At 36.9% G+C, this 8,791-nt stretch overlaps 2 pseudogenes; one reads left to right on the plus strand and one right to left on the minus strand.

The window, feature by feature from the left end:
• Positions 1-308: 308 nt before the first annotated feature.
• LOC120187021 lies at positions 309-1,998 on the plus strand (annotated as a pseudogene).
• A 646-nt stretch (positions 1,999-2,644) lies between these two features.
• Positions 2,645-4,871, minus strand: LOC120187013 (annotated as a pseudogene).
• Positions 4,872-8,791: the final 3,920 nt, after the last annotated feature.

An 8,791-nucleotide genomic window follows, 5' to 3' on the forward strand; every position in this document is an offset into this window, starting at 1 on the left:
AGGTCTGAGTCAGTGGCATCCTCCGCTAGAGGATCAAATCTGATGAGAGGTAGACAGACTCAATCAGTAGGGTCTGGTGCTGAGAGAGCATATTAGGGTCAAGTCAGAGCAAATATAATAATGTCCCAAAATAAACGCCAATAAAACCATAAGAGCGAACTTGGAGGTTTTCAAAATATTTTTTTGTCCTGGTAAAGAATCATTGTTATAAAATGGGATCTACATTCACTACTACAATGACAAGCTCAAGTATTATTTTTCTTTTAAATTGAGAGAGAATGAGACACATAATAGTTTGGATGATGATTATTGCTGCCTGAAAGCTCTCACTTTTATCTCAATCTCCTGTGGTATTTACTCAAATAAATATATGAGCTTCAATACTTATTGAAGAAGCGTTCAGCTGCATAATTTCAGGACTCGGTTGTTGCCGCCGAATATGGTTGCCCTTTTACAGGTGCAGCCACGCACAATTTCATCGATTCTCCATTCCCAGTGCTCTTCCAAAAGCAAGAAGAATCAGAAACAATTAGAGCGAAAACAGTTTCAGCGTGACAGAAAACCTGCCCTCCCTTTCCCAATATCCTCCCCAACTCCACTCCTTACCAAAAACAAGCCCTTCGCTCAAACTAAACTCGAGGCCCTCGATTCCGTCGTTAATGATCTCAAAGCCTCGGTCAAGAACGGCATAGTCATTGATTCGGAAATATATTCTTCCCTGCTAGATATGTGTTACCAATTGCGATCCATCGATCACGGCATTGCGATTCATCGTCTTGTTCCCCCAAACTTTTTGCGTTAAAACAAGGGCATTTCTTCAAAACTGTTTAGATTGTATGCTGCGTGTGGACGGATGGAAAGTGCCCATCAGGAGTTCGATGAAATGTCTATACGGGACGAACCTGATTTTCCATGGAATTCTCTTATCTCGGGGTACGCGGAACTGGGACAATATGAAGATGCCTTAGCCCTTTACCTTCAGATGGAGGAAGAGGGCGTTGAACCTGATCGATTCACATTTCCCCGAGTGTTGAAGACTTGCGCTGGAATTGGGTTGATTCATGTTGGGCAAGCGTTTCACCGCGATGTGGTGCACAAAGGCTTTGGAAATGATGGGTTTGTGCTTAATGCTCTTATTGATATGTACGCAAAATGTGGAGACATTGTTAAGGCTAGGCGGGTTTTTGATAACATTGCTTGTAAGGATAACATTTCTTGGAATTCTATGTTGACGGGCTATCGGTCGAGGCATTGCAGTTATTCCGTGGGATGATTCAAGAGGTATTTGAGCCTGACCACCCTGTCGCCGTATCCACAATTCTGTCTAGTTTTTTGTCATTGAAGATCGCGGCACAGATACACGGGTGGGTTCTTAGGCAAGGAATCGAGTCGAATATATCAGTTGTTAATGCTTTAATTACGGTGTACTCCAGTGTTGGTAAGTTAGATGGGGCAAGTTGGTTGTTTCACCGAATGCCTGAGCGGGACGTTGTGTCGTGGAATTCGATAATCTCTGGTCATAGTAAACACCCAGAAGCTCTGCTGTACTTTGAACAGATGATGAACAGTGGTACTTCACCTGATAGCATCACATTCGTGGCAATACTATCAGCTTGTTCTCATTTAGGTTTAGTTAATGACGGAGAACGGCTGTTTAGGTTAATGAGAAAGAAGCACCGGATCGATCCGAGAATGGAACACTATGCTTGCATGGTGGATCTTTATGGGAGAGCAGAGCTGATAGATGAGGCTTTCAACTTGATAGCGGAGAGAATGGAGTTCTATGCAGGGCCAACTGCGTGGAGAGCATTTTTGTATGCTTGTTCGGTTCATGGAAATATAGAGATGGGAGAGATTGGAGGTCGAAAGCTTTTCGAGCTGGTGCCGGATAACCGACATAATTTCGAGCTATTGATGAAGATTTATAGCAATGCAGGTAGGTGGGAGGATGTGGAGAGGGTTAGGGAAATGATGTTGGACAGAGGACTATAGAGCTAAAGCTGGAGCTTACCTCAAACAAATGGATTGGTTAAGCTTTCATAGACTAGTAGTAATATATTACAAAAATGATATTGTATGTACGTAGTTATGACACATGATTTTATGTCAAAAAATAAAATTTTATTAAGAAAGAATTTAGCGAAACAATGTTATTAATAAAAAAAATTACAAGATAATTTGAAATTTTGGTATATTTTTTAAAAGGGAATTGTTCTCACCCATCAATCCAACCTTAGTGTATGTCAATGTACCTAAAGAGAAGCCCATCCTTCTCGAAGTCAGCAGTTTCGATATCAATTTCATTAACCCATCCAAAAAGAATCCCTAAGGTAAGGTGAGTATTTCCATTCAATTAATTCGAAAATTGGTTGAAAACAAAATCCAAGAGTGTAAATACATAAAAAAAAGGGAATTTCTATACTTGGAAAGAATGAAAAAAAAATACAGAGTTCTCCATGGGGGAAGACATCTAATCCTTGGCTAGCAGTGAGAAAAGATAGCTGAAGCAGAGGAATATACAGTTAAGACAAGCAGCATTGAGCCTGAATTCTTCTTCTCCAATGCCTCGATGTGTTAACTATAGAATATAGTAAAAACATGGTCTATCTTTGTATCAGTGTATTTTCCTTAACTATGTTACTTCTTGTATTCAGAGAGCACTTGTCTTCTTCTTCCACGTCACCAGCGATTTCAGAAACTCCATGACCTGGATCAAATACAACAATTGTGAGACCCACGAGAAAGAAAAAGAGAAAACGGAGTGGATGGATCAAGTTGCAGGTCTCCCCATCCTCCTTTACGTACCTCTTGAGGGTCCCTAAGGGAGAAAAATGCATTACTCTCCTTGGGCACGGGAGATACTAAAATGCCATATCCGCAGTTTCCCTCCCTCAGAACCTTAAATGCATCTTCATCCGTCCGGTCATCTCCGACATAGATGGGAAGCACATCGTCACAATCGCTGAGCCCTGAACCATTTCTTTTTACAATTATTATGGATGAAAAAACAAGCCTCATGACATGACCAAGAAGAGGTCTAGGAAACATACCAAGTGATTCAAGTAGAAATGTAACAGCTTTCCCCTTATCCCAGTCGATCACAGGCCGAACCTCCAAAACCTAATTATGTAGAAGAATGAATAATATTATAAAAAGAACACGGCATGAATTTACAGAAAGATCAGAGAATCAGATTGTCTTTAAAGATCACCTTCCGCCCATGACTCAATCGTAGACGAGGGTAGTTTCTGATGACATCATGGACACATTGTGCGACTGTTTTCCAGTTCTGAGTAAACAAAAAAAAAGGTTTCAAGAAGTTAATAAATTATGTAGATGCTATTAAGAATCATCGCCAAAAGATATAGCCTTCTTATACAGAGCAAAGTATCTACCTTCTCATCTACATTTCGGTAATGAACAGATACACAGAACTTATTGTTTTCAACTTTCGCCCCTTTTATTTCTTTGGTGCTTTTGACAAGTGAGTTATAAACCTGTGAAGAATGAGAGCTCGACATTAGAACGGGGATGAAAAAGTCGAGGGCTTAAAGTACGGCACCGTGAAGACATTTACATACTTCCTCGATCGTCGGCAGAAGTTTGCTAGCAGGCTGGAACAAGTTTACTTCCTTGCCCTGTGCATTAAAGAGAAAAGTTTACTTAAGAAAGAATACATGGAAACACAGGCAATAATGTAAAAAGATAGAAAATTTGTAGGACAAACCTGCTTATCAGTAGATCTGATGCAGTTAGGAGCATCAACAGAAGATTGCCTAACAGGACCCATGATATCCATTCCATGACTTCCGGCGTAATAGAGATCTGTTAGGCCGACAAACTCATATACCTGAATAAACAATTGCATGGAGAAAGGTGCAGTTAAAATTAAAACACAATTATGAGGCAATCAAACAATGCCAAAGAAGACGTCAAAGTTATTAATGAACTTGATCCTCAAATCACCTTGTCACGGCTTCTTCCACTAATTATAGCTGTCGGGAAGTATTTCGCCACTTTTGCTACAGCAGATCTCATCTAAATAAAAACCTTTGGTTAGTCTACTAATAAGTAGAGGACAAAGGGGGGAAATGAGGAATTAAATATTTTACAAATGGCTTGTCAAGCAAACCATTGGTTCTTACATCAATAGACATGAAGGCAAGATCCGGATTGTCCACAATAGGTGAAAGCGTCCCGTCATAGTCCAAAAACAATGCTATCCTCTTGCCTTCTGCAAAATTTGTAATTTGCTCAAAAGATGTGAGTGCAGAGGGATACTTTACCTGTAAAACAATAAAGTAAAGAAGTAACCAGAGACATCAATAACCCATCAACTTGCTTCAAAGTTAAACTAAGAGAAAAGACGTAAAAGTGAAACAATACCATCCATGTGTGATATGCAACATCCGTATCAGCCGATACAAGTTCATGGTTGTAATCCATGGTTATTTTATGACGTGGGGATGAGGATTTCATAGCATCCAGCCAGCTGCTAGCACGGACATCATCAAGAATTCCAGCTTTTTCCTAGGAACAGTTAATATATTTGGAGAAAACACCGATGCCGGAGGTGAGCATGGAAACAGACCAGAAGGTACAACTAATCTTGACTTGCTTATCGTTACAGGATCAGCAAGAACAGGAGCAGTGGGATTGGGTTTCAGGTCCATTTGGTCCAGCTTTGTATCACTACTTATAACGTAAAAGCTAACAGATTCCTTAGCAAACTTTCCACTCGAGCAACAAAGAAAATCTTAATGTTCAATCTCAGATATTCTAATTAGCCAACCCTTTTATCAATGAAGAACCACCTCTTTAAAGTTTTCTTGTCACAGCTGTTCAGCGAGAAGTCCATCAAACATAAGGGCCGTGAAAACTGATACAGAAAGAGTGTTAAAATGGACAAAATCGAGCTAAAGATCTCGATACTTTTTAAAAGAACTTGCTATCAGAATCAAACCTGTTCATATCTTTTGGTTAATCTGCTTAAAACTTATGTACGAGGACAGTATCTGCAGGGAATTGATTGGAGAACTATGATTAATGTACAGATCGAAAATAACATCCATCAAAACAGAAAATGAATAATGAGCAACAAAAACCACTAAACATATTTGACAAATTCATTGATTTGAAGGCAAGGATAGCAAATATGTCTTACCAAAAAATTATAAACAAATAACTTCAAAAAAACCAAAAGGTTGGGGGCAGAAGAGGCACTATATATAAGTTGAAGAAGAAAATGAGCAAAGATGACACAAAAATGAAAATCAGCAGCTCAGATTAATAAACTTAAACAAATTGGGAATAAGGGAAACATCTTATCAGTCAGAACAGGCGGGCAAAATCTGACACACAACTTGCAAGGAAAGAGAATTTATAAGCATGAGAATTTTCTTAAAAAAAGCATAAATTATCACCGGGAAATAGAGTAAATTATACTTTTTATGACCATTCATAGCCTCATATTCCTTTTAAAGTTCACTCTCTTTCTTACCAGACAAAAGTTAATTTGTAAGAGCGAAAGTTTCGACAACTAACATGTAGGGGTGATTATAAGAAGTGAGTTAGGAAGTGTTTGACTCGTATTCGTTAAAAAAATGTACTGCTCGACTTGACTTGTTACTCATAAAAATTGTGCTCGACTCGTGCTCGTTAAAAAAATTTATTGTTAAACTCGACTCGTTGCTTTTAAGAAATTTACCTTATTTTTATAACTAAAAATAATTTTTTTGTATTAAAATAATATTATTAATTAATAATATTTTATTATTTTTTATTATTTATTAATAAATTAATAATAATTTAGATTTATTTTTTGAATGAAATAATTTTGAAGTAATTATTAAAAATATATTTTAAAAAATTAACGAGTTGCTCGCGAATTTATAGAATCGAGTTAGACTTTGCTCGATAAAGCTCAGCTCGTTAAGGTCTCGAGTCGAATCAACTCGATATGAACTTTTATCGAGTTTTAACCGAATCGAGTTCGAGCTGGTCAACCCGTTAAAGCACCCCCACTGTCTTGTGTCGTTTTCTTCTTCTTTTTTTAAGCAACTAGGCTGCAATTCTACATGAACTTCTAAAATATTATGATAAAGTTGTATCTACGGTACAAGCTGATTATGATAATTCAAGGCAAACTGTTGCCAAGGAATAGTATTCTTTTAAACTCTAATAGAACATTATCACCTAATTAAAACATTTAAAGGAACAAAGGATATAAAAAAAAGGATAAAATTGCAGGAACACACCACCCTCAATAACTCAAGCTGTAAGTGTATGGGGAAAAGGAAGATAAAAACAAACACCTACATCATCCTCAAATCAAGCATGCAAAAGGCACCAAAACCTGAATTTACATGAAACCAAAAACAAAAAACTGAAACAGCAGGCATTCATTCATAAAGAAAACTGACCCATAAGGGATTAAAAGAAGGCATTTGGTAGAGAAAATACAAGTAAATAGTAGTTGCTTAATGAAATCGACGTATTGCCCCACAAGGGGAGAGAGGCATAGTATTAAATTGCAATGCAACATAGTGTAATGAGCACATCATAACAATCTTCAAAATCATCGTGATATCGCAGTCGAATCCGTAATCTAGAAACATAGCTACTAGCCTATAGAGAAGCATGGGGGGGAAAAACTTGCGACGCCGTGATGAAATGAACCACTGCCTTCATTCCATTTTCTAGGCGAGCAAAAAGAAAGGGAAAAAAAAGCAAAGAAAATGCGATTCGATAACGCGAATTAGAATATTATAATCACCTGAAGCGGAGAAGGAAACTCTCTGCGTTGAGTTGTTGAATTCGAAGAGCGAGTAGATGGGGAAAAAGTGGGGAGAGGCGCGTAATTATAGGGTTTAGAACCACGATTTGTTGGTTTATTTATTTCGTTCAAATGTCGATTTGTTTTATTTATTTATTTATTTGGGATTAAAACATTTGAGCTTTAGTGATTTAACAATGTTGTTTTGAGGAATAGGGGGATCTAGATTCTTGACGGAATAGCGGGGGACACGTGGGAGAAGACTCTGCAACCGATACGCGTGTGGACACATGTTGTTGAGTCGAGTCTGACGTGGTTAGCGTTGGAGACCGGGCCCGTTATGGATGTGCTGGACATGTTGTCAGCGTGCCGTCACTTTCGGACACTGCTGGGATTTGGTCGTCGCGTCCTTGCCTTTAATTTGGGCCAAACAACGTGGTCCCACGTTGCTGGGATCCCCAGCTGTTACCATTTACTGCAAACCACAAAGGTAATAATATATATATATATATATCAATTTAAGATAATTATATGATAATATATGTTTAGATATTTTAATTATTTGATAATAAATTATTAAATACCCTGTAATTCTAATGTTGGAATCTCATAATCTCTAAAAATGATATTTACTTATTTAAATATTGAAATAATTTAATTCGTACATGAGTTAATATGTATGCTTCAATGATGCACCAAACTCTTTCTGTTTAACATAAATTTTATAATTTCTTTAAATGTGTGTTTCAATTTAAAAAAAATTAAATACATGTTTACCATTTAAATTAAATATTTCTTTTAATTTAGTTTATGAAGACTTTTTAGTTTTAAACCTTGAATTAGCAATAATCAATCTAGACAAGGCGTAGCCACTCGCATCATTGTGAAGGAGGCTTAATACCTGTGTCGGTGGTTGATCTAAATTTTAAGCTATGTATGTACGTTTAATTAATTTTGTTATAATTATTTTTAAATAATTAATACAAACAATTAATATATATGATATTAACTTTAAAAAAACTAAAGACTTGCGACTTTTAATAATGTGCATTCAGAAATTTGGCTTGGAGACCAGTAAACAGAGGTAGCAGTCAGAGTTGGGAATTTAGGTTTTACCCAACCAGTCAAAGATATCGACGCAAATAAGAAAAACTAGTAAAAGTAAACTAAAAGAGAGAGGAGTGATTGGGTTTCGTTTTCCAACTGTGCGTGGTCCACAGGCCAAGGTCTATTAATGTTTGCTTTGATTTGCATGTTCCTGAATTGGAATCTTCGGCTTGCAAGTTGCAACGCAGTCGTTTGGGGTCAATTTGAGCATCCCAATTCACAGTGACTTTCCCCTTAATACCTAACTAGTGGTGGACAATTATAAGCGCTTTACTTATCTATTCCAAATTATTATATTTATTTTCAATAAAATATTTCTTATAAAAAAAACATTTGAGATTATAAATAAAATGTCCCATCAAAATCATGTGCATACCTTTTCAATTTATTATTGAATGTCATTTTCGTGTTGTTGAGGGTCCGCATGCATTTCACCATCGTATCATTGTTTAGGCTTTGCATAAATAACATTAACCATAATTGGCCCTTCACGTTAGCCAATCGGCATAGGCAGATTGCTGGAGGTTGAACCGAATAAGTTGGTTCGGTACATACATATATACTATATGTCTATATTCTTTTTTCTTTTTCCTCCCACGATGGCGCCACGTTATTCACTAATTATTTAATTATTAGCTGCTAGTAATATTATGACTTAATAGCTAAGTTAATTAATTCGACATGGTCGAAGCGGCTTATTTTTTACTTTGACAAACATACTCGGTTTGGTTTACTAAAATTAGAATCTGAACTGAATATTCCAGCTTTCACAGACAAATAAAATAAACCCAAATTACTATTATTATTGGTGAGTGACTAGAGAAATCAATTACAGCATGGTTCGTCGCTTTCCACTGCTCGTTAGGGAGACTTTCCTAGTGTAAACCGAATGAACCAAAAGAACTTCAA

The sequence above is a fragment of the Hibiscus syriacus genome, unplaced genomic scaffold (genome assembly GCF_006381635.1).
Source record: "Hibiscus syriacus cultivar Baekdansim isolate YM2019G1 unplaced genomic scaffold, ASM638163v2 tig00113722_pilon, whole genome shotgun sequence".
NCBI lineage: Eukaryota > Viridiplantae > Streptophyta > Magnoliopsida > Malvales > Malvaceae > Hibiscus > Hibiscus syriacus.